Source organism: Erpetoichthys calabaricus, chromosome 9, assembly GCF_900747795.2.
Source record: "Erpetoichthys calabaricus chromosome 9, fErpCal1.3, whole genome shotgun sequence".
Lineage (NCBI taxonomy): Eukaryota > Metazoa > Chordata > Cladistia > Polypteriformes > Polypteridae > Erpetoichthys > Erpetoichthys calabaricus.
Genome location: NC_041402.2, coordinates 142,660,444 through 142,686,707, shown reverse-complemented (window position 1 = coordinate 142,686,707; position 26,264 = coordinate 142,660,444). Strand labels below are relative to the sequence as shown.

Below are 26,264 nucleotides of genomic sequence, written 5' to 3'. Positions count from 1 at the left end.
AGCTCAAAATTTGCAGATTTAATTTTCGGCGTGTTTTTGTGTATAGTCGGCTCTTCATATCCATGGGTTCCGCAACTGTGGATTCAATAAACCATAGAATGAAAATATTCAGAAAATTTGCTGTGCGCTGAACCCTATGCTGAATCCATGCAAATGTGATGTGTAGGCATACCCTACTATGGATTCCCACCTACCTGAAGTATAACAACATGCCTACAACCACTGCAAGATTTGTTTGATGATGCAAAGATAAATAAGCAGCTTCCTATAACAATGCTTCTAACTAAAGATTCTGCAATTGTGGATCCTCTGCCCTTAACACTTATAGATCCTCAGCTCTCAACCTCCACAGATCCTGTCATTAACACTCTAGTTTACCCCAAGTTTTAGACCTGTGACTCTCTGAGGGTGCAGGAATGCTTAGAGAAGCCAGCCATAAAGCAGCCTTTTGAACCACAAGCAAGGGTGGTGGGGCATGGACACAGCATTTTCACAGCACTTTGATCACTTCTCCCAGCTACCACATCCAATTGGGCCAGATGTTTGGCCACTTTCGATTCTCGGATTTGGACTCTGGGCTTTGGCAGGCTCACTGATAGCTGGGGGAACAGTGTGGAAAAAAAGGTTGTATCTGTCCAATGTAGTGAGGAGATGTGCATGAGGGTCCAAAGGGACAAACCAGCTGGGAGGGTATGATGTTGCTGAAGACCTGAACATGGCAGAAACAGTGCTGAAGAAAGCAAACTGTTCTATTTAGGGCTACTCACCAGCAATCAGCCTAAAGGAGATAATTCCATTCCTCAGCCTCTCGATCCTAAGGCCATTACAGTATTATTGAGCATCCTTCAAAGTGTCAGCATCTATAATCGGATTGTTAACACAGTGTGTGTGAGAGAGAAGGAGAAAATAAATGTATTTTTTTCTTTATTTATAATTATATTTTCTATATGTACTTGTCTTTTAAATATTCTGTTTTATTATATGTATTTTTATTTCAGGTCATTAAAGAAAAGCAATCTTCTTGTCATTATTCCCTAAAATATACAGTACTGTATAACACCCATTTACTTGGCATTTACATTGTATTAGATATTATAAGTATTATAGAGATGATTTAAGCCATTCACCAAAACACAAAACAACTATAAAATAAAATGAGCCATTTAATATACTTTTTCTAAATTGCTACATGAAATATGATAGCACCTTTTTGTTAAGTAAGAAGAATGACGGAGTTTTGAATGCAGTCACATTAACTATACATAGTCTTTAAAAGGAAATTAAAGTACTTAAATAACATGAAAAGTGCTCAGTAGCTCCTGTCACAACTCTTTTAGGAGAAAAGAGAGACAGAGAACTGTATGAGCACAAACATGTTGGTTTTAGGCACAACACTTTAAAAAGTTTCTGAATTTTATTTTGAAAGGATTTTAAGAAAGATTGACATACTGCTCTGTGTATCACCAACCTACCTGTAAGTAGTAAAAGCAGGCCAGTTGCAAGCTAAGACTTCAATGGTATAATTTTAAAGCAGCAACAGATTACTGAGATCAACAACTGCTGTATATGATGATAAACAAATTCTTATTGTATTCACATCATTGTGTCCTGAAACTGAGAAGGGTATTTTCTTAGTGTATACACTCCTGCATCTTAGTCTCAAGCTTTCAGTCTACTTTGTTTGCTCTCTGCCTGACTTGAACCTCACCATTGCTTCCATGGCTGAGTTATAAAAGGAGCAAGTGTGCAAATTTTCTGTATTTAGATCTATTGATTGTGCGCTTGAAATGAGAAGGACCAACGAGAATGCGATCTGCAACCTATTTTACCCTGTCTGTCAAAGGTTGTTTTGCTATTTATATTACTTGACATGACTCAGTTGTGCAATTTTGATTTTGAATATACATTGAACTGCGGTAGGCTGGCGCCCTGCCCGGGGTTTGTTTCCTGCCTTGCGCCCTGTGTTGGCTGGGATTGGCTCCAACAGACCCCCATGACCCTGTAGTTAGGATATAGTGGGTTGGATAATGGATGGATGGATATATATTGAAATCTTATTTTCTCTATAAAGTACATTTTTTAATGTTGTGGGAAAGGGTCTAACACTTCTGGGATTTCCTAAATGGTTTACATCTTCAAATCAGCTTAATATTTGTATTCACATCCCTAGCACCTGTGATTACTATCAGTTTTCATCCTATGTGGTAGTAAATCAAACTTTTCCTTTTCTTGTAACAGCGTCTGATTTGGAATTGACAGTTCCATTTAAAAAATGTCATTGTTCTGATATTCTAAAATAGTGCCTTGCCTAGAGGACCTAGGAAAAATAGTCTTACAATATTAATATATTCCATGACTGTGCATACCAAACGCATGGTGTTTGTAGAAAACTTTTATATTATTTAGAAAATATATTTTGGCAGAATAGAAATAAGATTGGATTCTGAGAAAGTAAAAGAGTATTACACTCATTTAATACTAATAATAAAAAGTAACAAATACAAAAGCAAGTCATACACTTTACCACATGCTATTTTAAATGTAATATTATCCAGCTGAAATACTTCACAGGCAGGCAGGTAGACAGACAGACAGACACAGACACAGACACAGACAGACAGACATACAGACAGACAGACAGAGATAGATAGATAGATAGATAGATAGATAGATAGATAGATAGATAGATAGATAGATAGATAGATAGATAGATAGATAGATAGATAGATAGATAGATAGATAGATAGATAGATAGATAGATAGTTTAGTTTGTCCTACATGCATGCTTTTATCTCTTGTTTTCATGCACCTTAATGTATTTAAATAACAGTACTTACTTTTTTGCCTCCATATGCAGTTCTTCCAAAGTATGAGGTTCTGATTAACCTGCCGAAAATAGTGACCATTAAAGACACCCAAGTCAGTGTTCAAGTCTGTGGAAAGTAAGTAAAACACAAATGAAATGCGTGCAGTTTGTCGGATTTTTTTTTTAAGAAGAAGATTTATTCTTTTAAAAATGTTTACACAGGGTGTTTAGAGATCAGTAAATTAGGTTCATATTTGATGGATTTAGTAAAAGCATCAACAACCTGCATGCAACTGCTTCTGATTTGTTTTATATCTTTAATAATGTGTGGCTGTGAATAAATGATAGAAGACAGAGCTATACTTTTTCTTCTTTAGGTATACATATGGAAAACCAGTTGTAGGCAATGTGAAACTGACTTTTTGCCGAAAAGCCTTAGGTTCCTGGAATTCAAGTAACCAAGAAAATGAGATTTGCCAAAAGCATAACAGTATTGTGAGTGAAATCTTTGATGTTTGAAAGTTTTCCTTTTTCTTGTACAGCTGAAATCATATCTGAGAGATGCTACACTCAATGTTTTATAATCCTCATTCTGTATCTGGTTCCGGCCATCAGATTAAAACCGGCGTATTTATTTTATTATATTCCCAATATTACATTGTCACAATTTGCCTGTGAAATTAAATTTCCTGGTTTTGCTTAACTGTGACTACTGAATTTGTCTGTGTCCATCATACTTGTCTATTTTTGCTTACTGCTGTCTGTTTGTTGCAGTTCACTGAATCATTCTTTAGCATTGTCAGATTATAATAAAGGGTATTTTTTGCCTAATGGTAAGTATTTTGAATAGTAAACACTTTTATCTCAGCAACAAATTTAAGATTAGTCTTTCCCTACTTTTCAGCTTCTGAGCAACTTGTGTACTTTAACCTAACCTTTTTTATTATCCCACCCAGAAATCTTGTACTTTCCTCCTCCATCTCATTTTTATATTCCCTGCAGAGTTGTTTAAATTTCAGCCTCATTAGTTTTGTACTTTTGCTTTACAACATAAACAAAGGTGAGTAATTTCACATAGCTGCTGGAAAATATTACAAGGTCAATTTTGTCAAAGTATAATATTTGATTAAATTTAATTTTAATAAGCATCCTATAGATGTCTCCCATTCAGCTCCAGCAAGGCTCCTGAATGTGCTGTCTTGTGTTTGGATTTTGAATGCATGCTTTTTGTACTCCTATTAGGATTTGTCTAATAATGCAATCTAGTTATATGTTATTGAGTTGTGTGTACTGTATGGGGCATTGCAGCAGCCCAAACTTCCAGACACAACTGCACAACACAGTCTTGAGTTCAAATACAAGACATTTATTTCAAAGAATAACTCCACAGGGTTCCAGTTTTCTCCCTTCCAGGCCACACAATAAAATAATATGTTTCTCGTTCTACTTCCACACCTCCCACGCAGTCTCATCCAACTCCCAACTCTGACTACAGAGTGGTCAGTGGTGGACCCTTTCATACTGGACCCAGGAGAACTTCCAGAGTCAAGGAGGATGCATTCCGAGGATGCATTCCTGGGTCAGGTGGAAGCCCCTGAAGGTATAGACAGCCATACCCAGGAGCTCCCCCTGTTGGTGCTTACAGAGCTCAGCAGGGCTGCCCCATGGGACTGCAACTCCCAGCATGCCCTTTAAGAGCCATTCTGGCCCAGAAATGTTCCACCCAGTGTATTGGGAGAGCATGCACTCTTGGGAGGCAGTCAGTGCCAAGTAAGGTTACAGGGTTTATCCTGGAAGGGTTGTCAGTCCGTGCTGTCCATCACAGTTGTCTGGAGATTCTGAATTAATTTGGTTGGAGTGAATGTGCCTTGGTAAAAAGTGTAGTGTAATGAATGAGGAACTGGACTGTAAACCACAATTGCATCTCCAAATCAATCTGTAAAGAAAATGTATGTAAACAGAATAACTTTATATGTGTACTTGTAAATGGTCTTGGAATGTTTATTGTTGTAGTCTGGCACTACATACTGTTAAATGAACATAGTTTATGTTTGTTTGCAATAAGCTTGAATTCTATTAGAAGCTAATTCTGCCACTTTACATTATTTCTAATGGAATAGGACCTAGACCTACATGACCTTGTAAGACAATAAGCAAGTTCAGAAACTAGGTAAATGATTAAAACAAAGTAAATAAGTTGGTTTATTGCATTGATGTACATTTTATAATTAAAAGTGCTAATGATGTATACAATTCTTTTCCTGTTTAGACCAACAAGTCTGGCTGTACAACTCAAGTTGTGGAGCTTGAAGGATTTGCATTGAATTCCACAAGATATGAAAACGTTTTCAAAGCTGATGCTGAATTGGTTGAAGAGGGGACAGGTGGTTATCTAATTTTCAGTTTTTTCTTTTAAATTAGTCTTAGTGTGCTACACAGAACATCCTTTTATAATCGGATGCATATAGTACTGAGTAATATCTTGTCAACGCTTTTTGCCTATCATATCATTTTCTATGTTTTCTCTCCCCTTTGCTGATGAACCTGAACCAAAATGCAAATGACTTAAGGGAAAATGTACACCTCCTGAAAAAAATATAGAGTATACAGTATGTGCTTTGTTTGCGCAGATGAGCAGGTTCACTCTGGCTGTGTATGAGTGGTTTACAAAGCAAACAGGTATTGCAAAACAGTCTTATTTTCTTACAGTCTTTGTTCTGCTAACATCCATCCATCCATCCATCCATTTTCCAACCCGCTGAATCCGAACACAGGGTCAAGGGGTCTGCCGGAGCCAATCCCAGCCAACACAGGGCGCAAGACAGGGAACCAATCCCGGGCAGGGCGCCAACCCACCACAGGACACACACACACATGCACTCACCAAGCACACACTAGGGCCAATTTAGAATCGCCAGTTGACCTAACCTGCATGTCTGTGGACTGTGGGAGGAAACCAGAGCACCCGGAGGAAACCCACGCAGACACGGGGAGAACATGCAAACTCCACACAGGGAAGACCCGGGAAGCACACCCGGGTCTCCTTACTGCGAGGCAGCAGCGCTACCACTGCGCCACCGTGCTGCCCTTCTGCTAACATTCTAATTTTTAAGTAAGACTTATATTCTTTAACTTTCAAGTAAAGTTTCCAATACTGATTAGACTTATCCCAATAATAATGAAAGGTGTGGTATTTAACCTGCAATGCCTTGTGCCCTATGCTTGCTGGAATATGATCTGTGATCCTGATCAGGATCAAGTGGGTTTGGAACATGGATGGATGGATGTAGCAGAAGGCTAAAGAGAGATAAAGGATGGACTCTGAAATAATCTCTTTTTGATTGTCTTTTGTAAACAGTTACAGAAGTCATAGTTCCTTTATAATACCAGTACATTTTTTTTCACTTTCATTTATACTTTAGATATCTGCTCAAAAAGGATAATCAGCTCCAGCATGCTCTGCAGCTCTGCTTTTTTCATTGCTTTGTTTGTCTGTGTTTTTTTAATGGATCAAAAAAACATTATAAAACACAACACTTAAAACTCCAAAATGTTTACAAACATATTGAGAAAATACCTACAATAAACTTTTACCACCAGTTTATTTGATAAAAGAGATAATTGTGTCTGGGAATGTTATATTGGCTTGCACCAGACAAAAAATTTACAACAACAGAAAACTATACATTTTGACCTTATCTGATTTTTCTGTTTTTGGTACTCAAGGCAATAACCAGTCCAGGTAATCTTCATAGTGAGAAGGACATTTTAGCATTTCCTTTTGTATTTGTTATTTTTTTCAAATTTATTCCTAACCTGTCTTTTGGACCACCCATGAACTTCATAGAAGTAAAAGCACTTTTCATATAGGCAATTTTTGTCTCCCATCAGGCTGACTCTTCTAATATCTTTTTTGAAAAGGTGTTAAGCTCCAAGCAAGTTCTACTACAATATTCACCCATGTTTTGGTTAATGTAAATTTTATAGATACAGGAAACTCATACAAACAAGGAATTCCTTTCAAAGGAAAGGTAAGTCATGGAGTAATCTGTTTTCACTTGAACTAAAATGAAAACTATAAATTTCTCGTATATCTTTTATAACCAGTGCATCATTTTTACTAACTTTTTTGAAAACTAATGAAATTTCTTTTAAGAATTGTGCTCCGCATGAATTGTTCTTTGAAATATTACATAGGTGTCAAATTCTCATTTGTATCCTCAGTCTTGCTCTGAGTAACCAGAAAGACCACTGGTATCATTATGGAGTATAATCAGTTGGAAAATGAAACTGATCTCAATATAAAAATTAAAAAGTATTAGTTTAAATAAAATAATACTTATTATCCAAATTAAACTCATGGATTGAGAGGGAGTACAAACTTTTTGAATTCCATTCCATCTGATTATGGTCAAGGTGCTTGTATATTATTATTTTTGTTTTGCTTATCTGATATCTTTATCAGCATAGCATACTTTAAAATTGTTTCATTATGAAGGACATTGTAGGTGTTTAGCTTGGAAATATGGTGTATTTTTATTTTTTAAACAATTATTTTTATCCTGCTTATTTTCTACCAAACATTCAGATCACTGATGTAATGATCCATTAGTAAATGCTAGGTGATTGGTACTCAGATATATCCAACCTTCCAAACAGAAAACAAGTCACATTACTGATGATGGTAGTGATGATGAGTACACTAAGTGAGACCATCATGATGCAGCTTTTTTGTTGCATCCTATGTCTTACTACTAGCCCTTAACCATTTTCCTCGATAATAGCTCCTTTTAAGTTTTATTGTACATTTGACATTGTGTCACTTTGGAGGTGTAATGATCTTTAGGCACTTTTATGTTTTCAAATACTGAGAAAACACTTGATTACTGGATTTCTTGAATTTATAGAGCTCAAAATCTAGAGTCCTTGACCTTTTCTGATTATCCTGTAGGAGTCATTAACCGCATATTTATTGACATCAAGGGTGCAATGTCCAATTTACATTCAAATACTCCCATGATTATGTGCTGATGACTGATTGGCACTTGTTTTAAATCTCTCCATCATTACATTTTCTGAAATAGGTTAGTTCTTTCAGCATTGGAATTAATCAGGGACTAATCAAACAGCAATAGGCAGAATCCAGCCATGGACACAAGTACATTGCAGAGTGAATGCACACTCACACTGGGTCAATTTATAGTCATCAAATCAACCAGTGTACACATCCTTCATATTTTTAAGGAAACTTAAGAATGCACACAGGCATCAAAAGAAAATTTAAAATATACACATAGATTGACTAAAGTCCCATGAACTATGAGGCAAAACCACTAACAGTTTCATCAACATTACACTTGCTTGCAATAAGTATTTGTAGTATTAATACTACACAGATTATAGTAAAACTCTTGCTTACATGTCTGATCGAAATGCAACATGTCGCCATTCCCTGCCACCACAATAACCTATTTTGACATTTTATAAAGTATAATTTTACATATTTATCACCACTAGCACGTGAGGCACATGACCACAAAATGACGAGCTGCATCTATTTTATATTGTCATCTGTAACATGCAACATTTTGAGCTTTATTTCTCAGATAAAACAAAAATGTTATTAGTGCTTATTGGGCTGAATTTTCATTTGCAGTCATGATGGTTAATTGGAAGTCTGGTTTTAGGTGAGTTTGTAATGAATATACTGATAAGGAACAGGGGATACTGTTCATTAATATAGCTATGGCTAAAGTTAAAAAACTTAAGACAATGGTAAAACAAACTTCCCACCTGGGAAATTAAAAACAAATACTGGCAAATGAGAATAACATCAAATGTTTAGAGTACTTAATTTGTTTATCAGGAGACCTATCCTGACTTCAGATATTGTAAACAGAAGAAATGACAAATATTTCTCATTAGTCACCTTCACAAGTCTTCCATTGGAACACAATGCTATTCACAGAACTTGTCAATATGTGATCAATCAGATTTCCTCATGTTTGAACAGGTTTGTTGAACAGTCCTAAAATAATAATGATGAAAAGTATCAGCTTATCTTATAAATGATGACAATTTTTTTTTTCTGAGCTGTTAGAACTTTCACACATTTTTATGAATGTTGAAGAAAGGGTTAATTGTTTCATCCAAAGGAGGGTTTTGGATGCCTCTTCATTCAGTCCCCCATTTCTTATTTGAGATATTAACTTTAAAGCTGTTTTTCTGGTGGAAAAGTACTCTCCTGGAATAACAGCGTTGACAGATAAACAGATAAATAGATAGACAGAGTGAATGAATGAGCAAATGACTGAACGAATGAACTTTATTCATTCCCTTGGGAAAATTTAGCTTTTTACAGAGGCTCTTTAAATAAATGAATACATAAATAGATAAATATGTATACACCCACACTATGGGTGATCGAGGAACAACAGAAATCATATACACCAGCAATATACAGTATATTATACCCTTGCTTTGCCAGTACTTTTATTTATCAGTGATGGTATGCAGTATATATGCCTTAACTGCTTAAGTATATTGAGATTATAGTGTGTTTGTAAAGAAATATTCTTTATTCATTAGATAAAGGTGAAAAAAACTGGTTCCTCTCCAGTTGCTAATGATCAAGTGTTTCTTGAAATTGAACAAAATGGACTGAAAAAAACTAAGCAATTAAACACAAGGAAGAATGGTGTGGCCTTCTTCTCACTGAACACTTCATCATGGGGTACTGACAGTGTTAGACTATGGGTATGTATCCTTTCCAAAGCTTGTCTCATTAAACTGAGTTACCCTATTTCTTATAGTATAAAGACTTTTTGTTAATAGGTCCTTCCATGAATCCACTGGCATTTCATTAAAATTTAAACAAGAAGATGTTATACTATAAATTGAACCCGATTAAACATGATCTCAGTTCTGTTTGCTTGTTCTTTCTTTAGCAGTGGAAGGTGATTGAGTTCAGCAGAAATCACATGCTCCAACATTTTGGAAAGATTAATGCACAAAATTAAAGCAATGTAATACTGTATAGGGGTAATTATTTTGAAATATACAATAATATTCAATAACTGAATTTGATCACATATCATCAAAATAATCAATCTGAAATAAAGAAAAACCTGAGTGGACATTCAAAATATGTTTTAGTAAAAGATAAAACTAACAGGAAATAATATGTTAAGTAGATAAATTATATGCTCTATATTTTTACAACCTTCTTTCTTATATAATTCCACTCAAAAAATTTTTTTTAATTTAATTTACAGGCATATTACAAAAAGAGCGAGGAAAGCAACACTGCTGGTGTTTTGTTTCCCAGTTACAGTAGTGCATCACTTTTGATAAGTCCCTTTTACTCTAAAAGCAAAAGTTTTGTAAAAATTCATCACATTAGTGGAGAACTTAAATGTAACAGAAAAGCAAAAGTCATCGTGGACTACATCATAAGAAGAAATGAGCTTGAGGCGGGGGCAACATATGTTGAGTTCTTCTACCAAGTGAGTAGCAGAGAAAAAATCTTAATGGTATATGTTTGCTATTATGTCTATTCACTTTGAAGTTGCATTTAAACTGCACTTGAATTGTAAAAATAAATGTTTACTTGTGTCCTCACAGCTCCTAGAGACCAGATTCTAATCATGGCAGAGTTAGCTCTGTGTGGAGCCACATGCTTTCCTCAAGTCTTCACAGGCTTTTCTTTCCTTACAATCTATTTTCTCCATAGACCCACATGATAAGTTAATTGGCAATTCTAAAGTAGCTGTGTGCACTAATTCCCTGTCTAGCATGGTTTGCCACTTGGTGCCCAGTGTTGCCAGACTAGGCACCAGCTCCCCATTTTCCCTGAATAGGATAAACTGGTTAGAATATGGATTGGTGGATGAATGGATTTAATCATATGAAAAGCCAAGGTTTTAATTCTTAGAAGAACATAGTTAAAATTGCTGTCAGAAAAATGTATTTTATTAAATTTAAGGTTGGGGTGGAATGTGCTTTTAATTAATGTGAGGAGAGAAAATAGAGGAAGACAAAATTATTTTTCAAAAAGCAGGCAAAGGTGAAAACCAGAAAAGACAATGAGGGAAAAATCTTCAAAGACCAAAATCAAACTGAGAGTTAAAGGGGCAATAAACATCCTAATATTAGTAAGATTTTTGGATGAGTCTGCAATCCACCAAGGGATACTAACAGTACTGGCTAACGTCACTTCATAGTGCATGCCCGCTGATGTCACCCACTGCATTATACGCGGCCACAATCCTATCAGTGAGGCTTGGTCTTCAAAGCAACATGGAAGCGTCCAAACCCAAGTGGACCACAAAAGGGTGGACAAAACATATCAATGAAATATTTAAACATCAAAAAAAAAGAAAAATAAATTACACAAAAATTGAAAAGACATAAAAAAGTAACTTAAATTATGTCAATGAAGAACTTTAAAAACATTTTAATCTGGGACACTGTAATTTGTATTTACATCAATTACTGCCATCTTATTAAGAGGTTCTCCTAATCTTAAACATTGTGAATCAATTTTATTTGAATCATTCAATGTTTTTAATTTTACAAGAACCTTGAAGTTTTCTTGTGTAATAATACATTTAGTAATTGTGATAATGATGTTTTTGTATGGTAATATTACAAAAACTGACTTGGTGATTTTTTAACCTTTGTTAAACTTAAAATGCAGAAACAAATTTTGATTAGGTAGTGCTTACATCATGCACATCCATTATGATTTGCTGCTCAGAAAAAGACCTGGGTGGGCTCTAGTCATTATTTCAGTGATATTTTAAAAATAATAATCATTTCATGTTTTCTTGTTATTTTTGGTGTATGAAGGAAATCAAATAATTTAGAAAGTCATTTTACCTAACATTTTGTTTTTGGCTAATCCCAAAAATGTAGTGAAACTTGGGGCTTTCAGACAAAATCCAAGAATATTCAAACATCTTGGTAGTACTTTCAGCCAAAAGTGAATGTGACTGTGAAGCAGAAAGGTATAACTGGATCATTTTTTATTCCTGTATTTTAAGAATAAACACATATTTTGTACTGACACATTATTCTTGCAGCATTGAAAAAAGTCAGAAAGAGAAGTGACATTGTCTTGACCGGAGAAAACTATAGATATAGCATATAACAATGGACATGCTGCGGTGATGTAAAAAATAAGTTATTTGAAGTTACAATTTTTTATTCTTTGATATATCATTATTATTTAAGTTTCAGTATTAAAACAGGATTACTTGTGAAGGAAAAAGATGCAGAAGTTAATGTCAAATCAGTTCTTGGGTGACATGGACAAAACATTTAAGATTCAGTAAACCAGTTGACTAATGCATTTAACATAAAATCTTATGGCACTGATGGATTTGTTTACTGGGTTGGCACAATTTCACTGCAGTAAGTTTTAACTAAGTTTTCTTTTCTTTTTTTTTTTTAGGTAATAGCAAAGGGAAGCATAGCCTTGAATGGAAGACTTCAGGTTCATCTGAAAGACAGAGAAGGTAAGATGATGTAAAATGAGCTTTGCAAAGAAGTCCAAATGAAATGTTTGCTTTGTAATTGTTTAGGTATAGGTATTATCTAGGATTTAGCGATATGTAAAATTATCAAGTCGATCATTGTCTCCTTAAGCATCATTGATCGATGATTTTATATTATTTTGGGTGGGGATTTTGAGGCTGAAACACCATTTTAATAGAAAAGTGACAAAATTGCTTTTATTGTAATACCTGTAGTTTTTAATTTGGCCACAGGGTGTTCTCATTGTTAATTGCCATATATTGTGACAAGGTATGAACATGGTTGGCTAAGAAGAAATCAGCCTAGCTGGTAACACTGTTTCAGAGCAAATGAGCATGGCGAGTCAAACATATTAACCAAACGTATTTCTTGAGTAATCAAGAAGGTTTTTATTGCAAAAAATTCACAAAAAACTTAGATGGTAATTTGCGTGTACAGCATACAGCAGACTACATCTTAGCAAATCTCACCTGCCATTTTTATTGGTGCTTCTAATTTTAGAATAGCACAAAATGCAAGCAGGGCAGTACAGGATGCACTGATGGATACCACTACCGTTTCCCAGTATTGAAGAATGTAAATTAAATTTGCTTTCTATAATATGTATTTTTTTAATTATCCTGGAGTTAAATTAAGTGCTGGTATCTCTTTGGGTTGTAAAATCAGTGTCAAATTCTTTTTGGAGCACTAATTGAGATAGGCGAGCCATCAAATGCGTCACCACACTGAGTTACTTTTTTTGTGGGAGCCTGATGCTGAGGTAATTGGAGAATACAACACATTTCTCAAATGCAGTGGCTCAGTGTCTAAGTCACTAAGGCTGACGTGTGCTTTGCAAACGCTAGAGGCTGTTGACAGTTTTTGGTCTGTTCTGTGGTGTAAGATTTAAATAAAAAAAAATACATTTTGCTCTTAAAAACTTGGGTTTTGGTTGCCGATAAGGAACCGTGTGGGAATTTTTAAAGCTTTTTTTCCTTTAGAAGGTTTTTTTTTTTTTACTTTTTTTCGCCTGCACAAGAGCAAAAGTAGCTGGGTGTTTGGAGGTGCGCTTGGAAAAGTTACTTGTACTGTTATCTGTATTTGAATTAGCATCGAGGAGGTAGGGTAGAAAGAAGCAGTAACTGATATCGGCATTTGTAAGCAAATAACCACGTCCTTGTAACAGCGATTCCTTAGTTTAAACTTCAAAGCAATAAAAGGGGAAGGCTCAGCAGTGCTCAGGTAAGCCGCCAGCGTTAAGACGACATTCAGGCACAAGGGGCTGTAGGAGCAAATAAGGTAGTAAAGTTTTATTTATGTGTTTATTTTAGATTAAACAGTCCTTAGCGGTCCAGAGTTAGAGCAGTTAAGTGGGCAACAGCGTAAGTGGTCATTAATATGGGGGAATACTAACAGTGCGAGTGGAGAGCTTATAAGTAAGAGGAGCGCAAATTTAGGAGAAGAGACAGAGAAAAGTTAAGTTAACCTCACAGAAAGACAAATAGTAGGCAGCTGAGAGGAAGAACAGTACAGGAGCTTAAGGGGAAAAGGTGTAAAATATCTGTAGTAGATCTTAGTGTTACCATTTAAGTTAAGGAACAGCCGAAAGAAGAAGAAATTTAATTTTAAGAGAAAAAAAAGTTAAGGCAGTTTACTACTACCACATCAAATTTTAATAATGAGGCCAGTGCAATGCCAGACCTGTTCGAAGTTGGACTTTTTAGATGATGGTTTGGAAGAGCCAGTTGTCTATGAGGGCTACATCTGCAGGAGATGCCAGCTGATCCAGCACCTCCAGCTCAGGGTCGCTGAACTGGAGGAGGAGTTGGCTGACCTGCGTTGTAATAGAGAATTGGCTGACTTGGCGCAGGTGTCCTTTAGAGAGATAGTGTGCACCCCCAAGGTGGTGCGGGAGGAGATTCTAGACCAGACAAGTAGAAATAGGTGGGTCACGGTCACAAGGCGTAAGGTAAAGGATGCACACTGTCCGGGGGCATCAGCCCCAGAATTAGAAGTGTCAAACCGTTATCATGTCCTTGCAGAGCTGGATGGTGTCTCTGATAATTCTGAGGTGGTAGACAGGGATGAGGATCCCCAGCGGGCCACCTCAAAACTAGTTCCCAAAAAGAGAGAGGTAGTGATAGTTGGGGACTCAATCATTAAGGGGATTGAAGCACAGGTGTGCTCCAGAGAGAGAGAGTCTCGCACGGTGTGTTGCTTTCCAGGAGCACAGGTGGGAGACCTCCCTGGTAGGGTGGATAGGCTCTTGGCCAGAGCGGGGGTCGATCCAGTTGTCATTGTCCATGTTGGAACAAATGACATACATAAGGGTAGTCTGTCAGTTCTGCAATCCAAATTTAAGGAGTTAGGTGCCAAGCTGAGGAGCAGAACTGACAAGGTAGTCTTCTCCGAAGTTCTGCCTGTGCCACGCATCAGTCCAGGTAAGATTGAGGAGATTAGAAGGCTTAACGCATGGCTCAGATCTTGATGCAGGGTAGAGGGGTATAGGTTTACGGGGCATTGGGACTCCTTTTAGAACAGATAGGACCTGTTCCGCCGTGACGGGTTACATTTGAACTGGAGGGGCACCAATGTATTGGGGAGGCATATGTGTAGGCTAGTCGAGGATTGTTTAAACTAGCGGTTCTCAAACTTTTGTATTTTGCGCCTCCCCCCTTTTCTACTTGGAATAATTCTGCGCCCCCTGCATAATATAAGATAGATGAGAATAACCCATGATACAACTAACAAAGGTATGATACTCGTGTGGTGTCGCGGTATCCTATCATTTTTACTTCCATAAGATTTGCATGTGTTCGGCTGACTTCAATGAAATATTTACAATTTATTTTTTTTTAAAGTGCTTTAATAACTGTTAAAATGCCTTGTGTGATTTTTGGTAGTAATTCTAATACCAAAAACAAAGAATAAATTATTTGTTCTTATTAATTATTTTTTTATGTAAAGAAATGATTAAATATGTTTTAATTTTTTAAAATTTCGTAAACAAGGACACCGATGAAGTCAATCTGTGCGCGTCCGACAAATATTATACCACTGTTAGTTATATCATGAAAATAACCCAATACACAGTAAATTATTTAACTCAATTTGGCAATATTGGCTATGCTGCCAATGGGGTGCAGTTGCGCCGCATTATTACTTGATCTACTGTTACCTGAATGTTCACGACAGATAACGATACGTCTCGAACTTTCTGGATTGAAAATACGCGACTATAAAAGCGGCAGCAGCAGTGCCGCTCGGAATTAGTCATTAGATCTATGCCTTAGAAATGTTTTATTTTAATTTTAGTTATAATGCATTTGTTGTGATTATATGCTTGCAAATTTAAATTTGAAATAAAAATGTAAAAAATGTATTTTGATGTCTTGTTCATTTATTCGACGCCCCCCTTGTACAGCTTGGGTTTAACCGCTGGTTTAAACTATGGAATGGGGGTGAGTGGAGCAGTGAGTTTAGGACAGGCCAGGTTTAGATCTATACATGGAAGAACAAACAATGGTGTAGAAATAAAAATGCATAGTAATGTAAATTCTAAGCAAACATTTAAATGTAGAAGGAGTAACACATTACGAATAGCTTGCCTTAATTCTAGAAGTATCAAAAATAAGGTAAGGGAGTTGGAGTTGTATGTAGCAGAGCATAATTATGATATTGTAGCAATAACTGAAACCTGGCTAAATAACAAAGATGAGGATGAGTGTAACATAGAGGGATACAGTAATCCCTCCTTGATCACGGGGGTTGCATTCCAGAACCCCCCACGAAAGCTGAAAATCCGCAAAGTAGAAACCATATGTTTATATGGTTATTTTTATATTGTCATGCTTGGGTCACAGATTTGCACAGAAACACAGGAAGTTGTAGAGAGACAGGAACTTTATTCAAACACTGAAAACAAATATTTGTCTCTTTTTCAAAAGTTTAAACTGTGCTCCATGACAAGACAGAGATGACAGTTCCGTCTCACAATTAAAAGAATGCAAACATATCTTCCTCTTCAAAGGAGTGTGCATCAGGAGCAGAGAATGTCAGAGAGAGAGAGAAAAGCAAACAAATCAATAGGACTGTTTGGCTTTTAAGTATGCGAAGCACCGCGGCACAGAGCAGTTGCAGTGAAGGCAGCAGCTCACACCCCCTCCGTCAGGAGCAGAGACTGTCAGAGAGAGAGTGAGAGAGACAGATAAAAACAAACAATCAAAATCAATACATGCCCTTCGAGCTTTTAAGTATGCGAAGCACCATGCAGCATGTCGCTTCACAAAGCAGCTGCACAGAAGGGAGCAACGTGAAGGTAATCTTTCAGCATTTTTAGACGAGCGTCCATATCGTCTAGGGTGCGAACAGCCCCCCTGCTCACACCCCCTCCGTCAGGAGAAGAGAATGTCAGAGCAAGAGAGAGAGAGAGAGAAAAGTAAGTTGGGTAGCTTCTCAGCCATCTGCCAATAGCGTCCCTTGTATGAAATCAATTGAGCAAACCAACTGAGGAAGCATGTACCAGAAATTAAAAGACCCATTGTCTGCAGAAATCCACGAACCAGCAAAAAATCTGCAATATATATTTAAATATGCTTACATATAAAATCCGCGATAGAGTGAAGCCGCGAAAGTCGAAGTGCGATATAGCGAGGGATTACTGTACACATTTTTTAGGAAGGATAGACAGAACAGAAAAGTAGGTGGGGTTGCTGTTTATGCCAAACAGGATTTAAATGTAAATCCTCTTCAGTTGGATGATGATCCCCATCTTAGTGAGGACATGTGGCTTCGCCTGGAAAATATTAGGGAAAGAGGTCTTATTTTAGGAGTGTGTTGTAGACCACCCAATTCAGACAGTAACTTCAACACACATCTTTTTAGTAATATCAAAAAGGCAAGATTACAGGGAGATATTATAGTCATGGGGGACTTTAATTATCCAAATATTAACTGGGATAACCTTGCAGATGGAGGAGCACAAGAGCAGGAGTTTTTAGAAGTAATCAGTGACTGTTTGTTAACACAGCATGTTAAAGCACCAACAAGGGGTGAAGCCTGTCTGAATTTAGCATTTTGTAATAATCAGGATAGAATTGAGGGTGTAGAGGTGATTGAACCACTAGGGTCAAGTGACCATAATGTAATACAATTCTCAATATTTTGTAAGAGTACAGATGCAAAGACTAAAATTGTTAAGTTGAACTTTTGTAGGGCTAATTTTGAGCAGATGCAACAATGTCTAAGTAGGATACATTGGGATAAGCTTTTAAGTGTGGAGACAGTCGAGGAGCAGTGAAAAAGGTTTATACATGTTTTACATGTAATGCAGAACAGATCCATACCTAAATTTGGAATTAACAGGAAACTAAAAAAAACTACACAGTGGATTAATAAAGATTTAAAAAAAGAAGTTGCAAAGGAAAAAAACTGCTTTATAAGGCATATAAGACTAATGACTGCAAAGTGAATCATAGAGCGTATGAGAACACGAGGGCAACCATTAAGAAGGATATCAGGGAGGCTAAATGACAGTTGGAGAAGAATATAGCAGATAAAGCAAAAGACGACCTTAAGAGATTCTTTCAGTATTTTAGTAGTAAAAGAACAGTCAAGGAGGAGGTCAAGTGCATCAGAAATAGTAAAGGGGAATTAAAAGATACAGACAGTGAAATAGCAGATGCCCTAAACTTACATTTTTCTGAGGTGTTTACAAGTGAGCAAGCAGATAACCTCCCAGAGGTAACAGGGACTACTAAGGAGGTACTGAGTGATTTGGAAATTTGTAGAGGGAGAAGTGCTGCTCAGATTAAATAAGCTGAAATCAAACAAATCACCAGGACTAGATAATATTTACCCTCAAGTTCTTAAGGAGGCTAGTGAGTACATATATAAACCCTTGACACATATTTTTAGGAAGTCACTACACACTGGAGAGATTCCGAAGGACTGGAAAATGGCAAATATCATCCCATTATATAAAAAGGGTGACAGAGCAGATCCAAGCAACTATAGACCAGTAAGCTTAACATGCATCACAGGAAAATTAATGGAAGGAATTATAAAGAATAAGATTAAGCAACACCTGGCAAGGACAGGAGTTATTCTGAACAGTCAGCACGGGTTCAGAAGAGGGAGGTCGTGTTTTACTAACATGCTTGAATTCTATGAGGAGGCAACAAAAGGATACAATCAAAGTGGAGCATATGATATTATTTATCTGGACTTCCAGAAAGCATTTGATAAGGTGCCACAGGAGAGGTTGGGCATCAAATTAAAAGAAGTGGGAGTTCAGGGTGATGTTTTTAGATGGGTGCAGAATTGGCTTAGACACAGGAAGCAGAGGGTGAGGGTGCGAGGAATCTCAACAGAACTAGCCGATGTTAAGAGTGGTGTTCCACAGGGGCCAGTGCTAGGTCCGCTGCTTTTTTTAATATATATAAATGATTTAGATAGGAATATAAGTAACAAGCTGGTTAAGTTTGCAGATGATACCCAGATAGGTGGATTAGCAGATAATTTAGAATCTGTTATATCATTACAGAAGGACTTGGATAGCATATAGGCTTGGGCAGATTTGTGGCAGATGAAATTTAATGTCAGTAAATGTAAAGTATTACACATAGGAAAATCAAGAGTACACCTTATGAGAAGGATTTAAGAGTCATAGTGGACTCCAAGCTATCAACTTCCCGACAGTGTTCAGAAGCCATTAAGAAGGCTAACAGAATGTTAAGTTATATAGCATGATGTGTGGAGTACAAGTCCAAGGAGGTTATGCTCAACTTTTATAATGCACTGGTGAGGCCTCATCTTGAGCACTGTGTGCAGTTTTGGTCTCCAGGCTACAAAAAGGACATAGCTGCACTAGAAAATGTCCAGAGAAGAGCGACTAGGCTGATTCCAGGGCTACAGGGGTTGAATTATGAGGAAAAATTAAAAGAGCTGAGCCTATACAGTTTAAGCAAAAGAAGATTAAGAGGTGATATGATTAAAGTGTTTAAAATTATGAAGGGAATTAGTACAGTGGATCGAGACTGATATTTTGAAATGAGTTCATCAAGAACACAGGGACACAGTTGGAAACTTGTTAAGGGTAAATTTCACACAAATACAGTGCATCCAGAAAGTATTCACAGCGCATCACTTTTTCCACATTTTGTTATGTTACAGCCTTATTCCAAAATGGATTAAAGTCATTTTTTTCCTCAGAATTCTGCACACAACACCCTATAATGTCAACGTGAAAAAAGTTTACTTGAGGTTTTTGCAAATTTATTAAAAATAAAAAAAACTGAGAAATCACATGTACATAAGTATTCACAGCCTTTGCTCAATACTTTGTCAATGCACCTTTGGCAGCAATTACAGCCTCAAGTCTTGTTGAATATGATGCCACAAACTTGGCACACCTATCCTTGGCCAGTTTCGCCCATTCCTCTTTGCAGCACCTCTCAAGCTCCATCAGCTTGGATGGGAAACGTCGGTGCACAGCCATTTTAAGATCTCTCCAGAGATGTGCAATCGGATTCAAGTCCGGCTCTGGCTGGGCCACTCAAGGACATTCACAGAGTTGTCCTGAAGTCACTCCTTTGATATCTTGGCTGTGTGCTTAGGGTCGTTGTCCTGCTGAAAGATGAACCGTCACCCCAGTCTGAGGTCAAGAGTGCTCTGGAGCAGGTTTTCATCCAGGATGTCTCTGTACATTGCTGCAGTCATTTTTCCCTTTATCCTGACTAGTCTCCCAGTTCCTGCCGCAGAAAAACATCCCCACAGCATGATGCTGCAACCACCATGCTTCACTATAGGGATGGTGCCAGGTTTCCTCCAAACATGACACCTGGCATTCACACCAAAGAGTTCAATCTTTGTCTCATCAGAACAGAGAATTTTCTTTCTCATGGTCTGAGAGTCCTTCAGGTGCCTTTTGGCAAACTCCAGGTGGGCTGCCATGTGCCTTTTACTAAGGAGTGGCTTCCATCTGGCCACTCTACCATACAGGCCTGATTGGTGGATTGCTGCAGAGATGGTTGTCCTTCTGGAAGGTTCTCCTCTCTCCACAGAGGACCTCTGGAGCTCTGACAGAGTGATCATTGGGTTCTTGCTCACCTCCCTGACTAAGGCCCTTCTCCCCCAATTGCTCAGTTTAGATAGTCGTCCAGCTCTAGGAAGAGTCCTGGTGGTTTCAATCTTCTTCCACTTACGGATGATGGAGGCCACTGTGCTCATTGGGACCTTCAAAGCAGCAGAAATTTTTTTGTAACCTTCCCCAGATATGTGCCTCGAGACAATCCTGTCTCAGAGGTCTACAGACAATTCCTTTGACTTCATGCTTGGTTTGTGCTCTGACATGAACTGTCAACTATTGGACCTTATATAGACAGGTGTGTGTTTTTCCAAATCATGTCCAGTCAACTGACTTTACCACAGGTGAACTCCAATTAAGCTTCAGAAACATCTCAAGGATGATCAGGGGAAACAGGATGCACCTGAGCTCAATTTCGAGCTTCACGGCAAAGGCTGTGAATACTTATGTACATGTGCTTTCTCAATTTTTTTATTTTTAATAAATTTGCAAAAACCTCAAGTAAACTTTTTTCACTTTGTCATTATGGGGTGTTGTGTGTAGAATTCTGAGGAAAAAAATGAATTTAATCCATTTTGGGATAATGCTGTAACATAACAAAATGTGGAAAAAGTGATGCGCTGTGAATACTTTCCTGATGCACTGTACTAGGAAGTTTTACTTTACACAAAGAATGATAGTCACTTGGAAAAAGCTACCAAGTAGTGTCGTAGACAGTAAGACATTGGGGACTTTCAAAACTCGAAGAAATAAGTGGATAGGACATGGCGAGCTTTGTTGGGCTGAATGGCCTGTTCTCGTCTAGAGCGTTCTAATGTTCTAATAATGTTATAGCCAATACTACTGGCAATATATCATGAAGCCAGCTGCAACATGCTTTTTGCAAATATATATTTCTGAAATCTTATATCTTTTCTTCTCAGCAACATTGAGTCTTTTGCAGGCTTGGACAGCAGATCAAAGCAGGAATATTTCTCGCCAGTCTTGATTCTGTTCATACATCCAGACTGATCACACCAATGTTTTCTCAAAGCACTGTTACAAGTGCTCAACTTCAACTACAATAGTAAACCCTCTGTCTCTCTCGTCTTCTCTTAAAAATATGTTGCAAATAGCTTCTTCCATTGACCTTCGAAACGGTGCACCTATCACATTAAACCCAACAACAGAGGATGTTGTCAGGTTCCTAATTTACATTTTGAGAATGAAAATGTGTTTGGATTAAGTAAATGTAGTGTATTTACAGCCTGTCCATATACAATTGGAACACAAGTGCATAGTATATTTTCAATGTGTTTAATCACTTGGTCAAATCGTTGGCAAAGGAAAGTACATTGACGATGCAAGTAATCTTCATTGATTGCCATAGATATTGGTTATTGATATAAGGCTAAGTACTAACAGAGAAAGTGTTACACACTGTTCTCCTGATGAACATCTGTCAGTACAGCAGTGGGCTTCAGTGCAACATTCACAGACTCATATACACTAATATTTTACCATTTGAGAGATGGTGCTCACCTCTAATCATATATAACATGCCTAATTGCTGGTGCCTGTTCCAAGACACCTTAACTTTCTGTCCTTAAATGAGCTTCTCATAGTTATGCCACCAAAACTGAATGGCAATGCTCCGATTTCTACCTTGACACTCTTTTTAGTTCATTAATTCATTGTAATGCAGGCTATGGACTATTCTTCGATTTTCCATTCATCAAGCACTAAATCCATCAGCAAAGCTCTTTGCCATGTGCTCCCTGAAGACAAACAGTGTTTGGTTAAATTTCCTGTCTCCCTTTTTCGTCTGGCTTAAAACCAAAAAAATTGCCGAATAACTGCACTATTTTTCTTCTTTGCAATTAAATTAGCCATCTTGAAATAGCTGGTTAGTGATTTTTAGTTCCTAGTTAATGAGTTCACGTTGCCTAGTTCTGGAAATTGTTTTTATTTTCGAACGTATGCAAGAAATCATTTGCCAATCATCATTTTAAAGCAAAAAAATAACATTTTGGGTCAAGGCTGGAAATATCTCTATGATAATAGCCATTATTGCCCAAGCCTAATATTATCTACATTATATAAGAAATTTGACAAATGAGTGGAGACTTTGCAATCCATCAACCTCATTTGTTTAGATAATAGCTAAAATGTCCCAACATCTCACCTAGATACTTTTTAAAGGTAAAAGTTTCAGCTTGGTAGTTTGCTTTAGAGTCCCACACCTCTTTGCATATAGAAGTGCTTCTTGGCTTACGTCCTAAATGCCCTTAATTTCCACTTGCATCCTTGAGTAAATAATTCACTGTTTAGTTGAAAGTATTGTGCTTGATCTACTTTATCAATGCCACTGAGGATTTTGAAGACCTGGATTAGGTCATTATGCAGTCTTCTCCTCTCAAGACTAAACAGGTTTAGCTAGTGTGGTGTGTGGCCAGCTAAATATTCCGGCCCTCACCCCCAGACCGCTAGGTGGAGCTCTCTCAACAGTGTGGACGTTCCCCGAATTCCAGCAGGGCCTCATGGGCTATGTAGTTTATATGCACAGCCCTGCTGGATACCTTGGGGACCACTAGGAGTCACTGTGGGGAGGCTGCCGGACTCTTACTTGCCCTATAACCCGGAGGTGCATCATGATCACATGACAAGAGGCAACGACGTGCTTCCGGGTTGAAGAAAGGAGCTTTTTATCCGACCCGGAAGTGTTCATGATCACTTGGACAGAAGGGAGAAACACTTCCGGGTCAGGGACTATATAAAGGACTCTGGGAAACCAGTACGCTGAGCTGAGCTGGGAGGAAGGGTGGCTAAGTGATTGGGAGTGTGGAGGATTGATTATTGTATTGTTTATTGGTTAGTTATATGAGTATTGTGGAGTGGAAGGTGCTTTGTGCACTGTACATTTTCCAAATAAATATTACTATTGGACTTTTACCTGGTGTCTGGAGTGGTCGAAGGGTTCAAGAGGACGACAGCGACCTTAATCTGCGACACTAGTCTATCAGAGTTTGAAATGTCCTAAAGTCCTGGGATACACCTCATTGATCTCCTCTGCATAGCTTCAAGTGCTGCTTTTTTGAACTGTAATGACCAGAACTGCACATAATGCTACATATACAGTCTCACTACTGAACTGCATTGCATAGCCTGAGCATAACGTACATTGAATTATATTTAATTCAATTTAATAGGTTATATATTTTTATGAATATAACCTATATATGTACTCTTTTTCTTTTACCAATTAACCAACTTGCGATCCAGTTTTGTAGGTTACTTCTGATACCAATTGTTTCAACATTATGTGACTGTATCAAAGACTTTGTGAAAGTCTAAGTAAATAATGTATGTTTATATATATATATTGTGGTGGATTGCCGGCTTATTTCTCCGGCCCTCACCCTCAGGCCGCTAGGAGGAGCTCTCCCAGCAGCATGGACATACCCCGAGTTCCAGCAGGGCCTCATGGACTATGTAGTTTTTATACACAGCCCTGCTGGATACCTTGGGGGCCACCAGGCGTCGCTGTAGGGGGGCTCGTAGGCTCGCATGTGCCCTATAACCCGGGAGTACGTCATGGTCACGTGACAGGAAGAAACGACGTGCTCCCGGGTTGAAGAAAAGGACTGTTTACCCTGACCCGGAAGGGAAAAGGAACTGTGGACTGTTGAACGGGAACACCTCCGGGTCAGGGTGTATAAAAGGACTCTGGGAAGCCCAGTACACTGAGCTGAGCTGGGAGGAAGGGTGGCGAAGTGTCTGGGAGTGTGGAGGATTATTGTGTTTATTAGTGATTAATTATATGAGTATTGTGGAGTGGAGGGTGCTTGGTGCAATTATTATTATTAATAAATCATTATTTGGACTTTTACCTGGTGTCTGATGTCTAGTCTGAGGGTTCAAGGGGTCATGGAGACCTCTATCTGTCACAATATATATATATACTACCTGTCAAAAGTTTTACAGCGCCACAGTTTTTCCAGTTTTTCTTCAAATTTAATCAGTTGAAATGCAATGAATGACCTGTGTTGGTGATAAGGTACACAGTAAACTACCAGAGGTTTAAATTTAAAGTTTAGGTCAGCAAAAAATGTTAAAAAAGGAAATTTCACAATATTACAATTGGGTCTTCTTCAGGGAACAAGTAATAGGTTACAACCTGCAGATGTTCTGCTGCAATTACAAAGTAAATTAATGCTTGCAAGTTGAAGCAAACAATTTGCACAGGTGTCCCAGCTGATTCCTTAAAACACATTGACTGTCTTAAAGCAGAGATAGAGCAGACTGTGTTATTACGCCATTTGAAGTACTACTTGGGCAATATTACACTGTAGAATGTAGTAAACTAGAAACTCTGATGATAAGAGATCTGGCATACCCAAAACATAACCCAATCAGAAGACAAGTTTCTGAGGGTCACCAGCTTGCGTGATTGGTGCCTCACAGCACAACAGCTTCAGCTTCAAGCTTAACAGTGGTCAGAAGATTCTGCTGTAAAGAGAAGACTTTGTGCTGCATGTTTGATAGGGTGAGTGGCAGCAAGAAAGCCATTCCATAAAGGACAAAATAGAGCCTTGACATACCTGCTGTGTACTACTGCAGACTAGAAGAAAGTCTTAAGGACTGATGAATCAAAGTTTGAAATCTTTGGTTTCTCACGTAGGGTGTTTGTAAGCTATCAAGTTGGTGAAAGGATGTCCTCTCTCACCACATCCATAAACCTTCTTTTCGGCCTTCCTCTTTTCCTCTTGCCTGGCAGCTCCATCCCCAGCATCCTTCTCTGAAATATACCCAGCATCTCTCCTCTGCACATTTCCAAACCAAGGCACTCTTGCCTCACTGGCTTTGTCTTCAGACCGTCCAACCTGAGCTGACCCACCAATGTACTCATTCCAAATCCTGCCCATCCTTGTCACACCCAATGCAAATCTTAACATCTTTAACTCTGCCACCTCCAGCTCTGTCTCCTGTCTTTTCATCAGTGCCACTGTCTCCAACCCATATAACATAGCTGGTCTCACTAGCATCTTCTAGACCTTCCCTTTGACTCTTGCTGATACCCATCTGACACCCTTCTCCACCCACTCCATCCTGCCTGCACTCTCTTCTTCAACTATTTTCCACACTCCTTGTTACTCTGTACTGTTGATCGCAACTTTTTAAATTCATCCACTTTCTTCAACTCTACCCCTTATCCTCACAATTCCTCTGACCTCCCTCTCATTCACAAACATGTATTCTGTCTTGGTCCTACTGACATTCATTCCTCTCCTTTCTAGAGCATATCTTCACATCTCCAGGGTCTCTTAGACCTGCTCCCTACTCTCTGCAGATCACAATATCACCCGCAAATACCATAGTCCACAGGGACTCCTGTCTAATATCCACTGTCAAACTGTCCGTCAGCATTACAAATAAGAAAGGGCTCAGAGCCAGTTTCTGATAAAATCTCACCTCCACCTTAAATGCGTCCGTCACTTCTACTGTCACTCTTCCCTCGTACATATCCGGTAACATTCTTACATACTTCTCTGCCACTCCTGACTTCATCATACAATACCATGACTCATCTCTAGGCACCCTGTCATATGCTTTCTCTAGGTCCACAAAGGCACAATGCAACTACCTTTGGCCTTCTCCATAATTCTCCATCAACTCCCTGAGAGCTAACATCTTATCTGGAGTGCTCCTTCCAAGCATAAAACCATATTGCTGCTCACTAATCATCACCTCCCTTCTTATCCTAGCTTCCACTACTCTTTCCCATACCTTCATGCTGTGGCTGATCAGTTTTATTCCTTTGTAGTTACTACAGTTCTGCACATTACCCTTATTCTTAAAAATCAGTACCAGTACATT

General features: G+C 38.1%; 1 pseudogene; it reads left to right on the top strand.

Moving 5' to 3' along the window:
- The window catches only part of LOC114657654 (alpha-2-macroglobulin-like protein 1), a 195,538-nt pseudogene that overhangs the window by 40,540 nt on the left and 128,734 nt on the right, over positions 1-26,264 (top strand).